Raw genomic sequence first — 2,043 nt, forward strand, 5'->3', positions numbered from 1 at the left:
CATTTCAGGTAGAAAAACTTTGTTCCAGAGAGTTTAAACATAATGAATTTTACTTAAATTTTTCTCTATCTCTGTGCCATCCCCATGTTGTAACGGGAGAAGCAGCAGGACTGATCCCTTTTTGTAATTAGAAAAAACAGGACTCACTTGTGGATGAGTCAAGCTGAATCTCAGGTAAGCTGAGAAATTTTTGTCTCCAGTTATAAAAATAAGAACAAGAGTTTAGCTGTGCGAGTTAGCCTTCAAGTTAATTTTGGCAAAATCAAAGTGTGCTCTTAAAAATATTTATTCAGACAAGCAAAAGAAAATGATGGTGTATGTTTGAAGTAATGGAGGTGTTTGTTTTTTGTCTTATTACTTGGATTTTTTTTTGGTAGCTTACCATAGCTAAATAAATTAGATGCATTGCAACTTCTTGAAAAATAGTTAAAGTGTAATTCATTGAAACAAATTTAAGTTGAATAAAGAATGTGTTTTTATTGGATTATGTCATAGTTAATATTATACATTCATAATAAAAGGTGTCAGGAAGAGAGTAATGCATGGCTATGATACTGGAAGAAACCAACATCTGGACCAAGAGAAGTGATAAAAGAAAAATAACAGGAAATAACCTAAATTTCAGAAAAGGAGAGGTGTCTGATATCTTAAGATACAAATGAAGGAAGACAAATAGGCTAAAAAGAAAAATAGTTAAATGATGTAAGAGTTTGCCCACCAGATTTTAACAAGAACAGTGGAGAGCAGAAAATTCTGGGCTAAATATTGAATATAATAGGTACTGAATAATGATCAAAGAGTAGGAGAATAGGGAATGTTTTGATAAAAGGGTCAAAAGAAGGCAGAAAATATAGTTTAGGTCAATTCAAATAAGGGTAAAGTAATAGAGGAAAAAAATTCCAAATAGATGATGTTCAAAGATGGTGAAAGTATATTCTAATGTTATGCACATTGCTTAGCAACAAGCAATTAAAAATGAAAAAGGAAGTATAAAAAGCAATTAAAGGAAGAAAGAGACATATGCCTTGTAAAGTAATCAGATACAAGGTGAAAATGAGCAAAGCCAAGATGGAAAGTAAATTTAGACCTCAAAGAAGTTTAAGATAAATGTTCACATTTATGATTGTCTCCTAGCTCAATTTTTAAAAGATTTAGACATTGAATTATAATAATAATTGAAATAATTGCTGAAAGTTATTGACATTGGTTGCATACTCCTTATATAAAGTAGTAAGAATATATTCAAATATTATTAAAGTGATTTAATATTTTAAAGATAAATGTTTTAATACAATATAAGAACAAATCTGTGAAATGGTGAAAAATATGATTTAGGAAGGCATTTGGTGATGATTTCATTTTTATTTTGGGTATGAATTGTTGCTCTGTACAAATCTAATACCTTATTTTAAATATTTAGATAGTGGTTAGTATCCAAACTGTTTGTAAAGTACCTTTATATAAATAACAGCTTCTAAAGGCCAGTAGATACATTTTAAAATAAGTAAATTAATTCATCCCATATCCAGCAGTTAAAATAGAATGTATTTCCAATACATGGATTTAGATTTGACCTTGTAAAAACTGAAAGCAATATACCTCATACCACCCAAACTCCCCATACCACTATTTCCCCAGGCCTCATTTAATAAAGGGAATCCTATCTCTATCTCAGACTTTCCTCAGAACCATCTTTTGGTCTGTCCCATCTACAAGCTAGAGTCTCCCCCTGCCCCATATGTCTGTAGAGCCTTGATTCTTTTCATCCCATTTAAGTAAATAAGCAGCATTTCCTGGTGTTAGAGAAGAGGAGAACAGACTGAACAACAAACGTAGAAACAGTTCAACAAAAGTGGTCATAACCAGCCTTTCATTACTGAATTCCGGGACTTGAGTGTCATTCCTCATGATAGAGCTTAACAGTGCTTTCTGCTTTCTTAGGGTTCCTGTAGCTCAGGTTTTCAAGGCTGAGAGAGATCAGTTACAGTGCTGATTGCCTCCAAAGCAGTTAGCCTGTGACTGCACACGAAAGGTGCCTTCCAC

This window comes from Callospermophilus lateralis, unplaced genomic scaffold (assembly GCF_048772815.1).
Source record: "Callospermophilus lateralis isolate mCalLat2 unplaced genomic scaffold, mCalLat2.hap1 Scaffold_1576, whole genome shotgun sequence".
Taxonomy (NCBI): Eukaryota; Metazoa; Chordata; class Mammalia; order Rodentia; family Sciuridae; genus Callospermophilus; species Callospermophilus lateralis.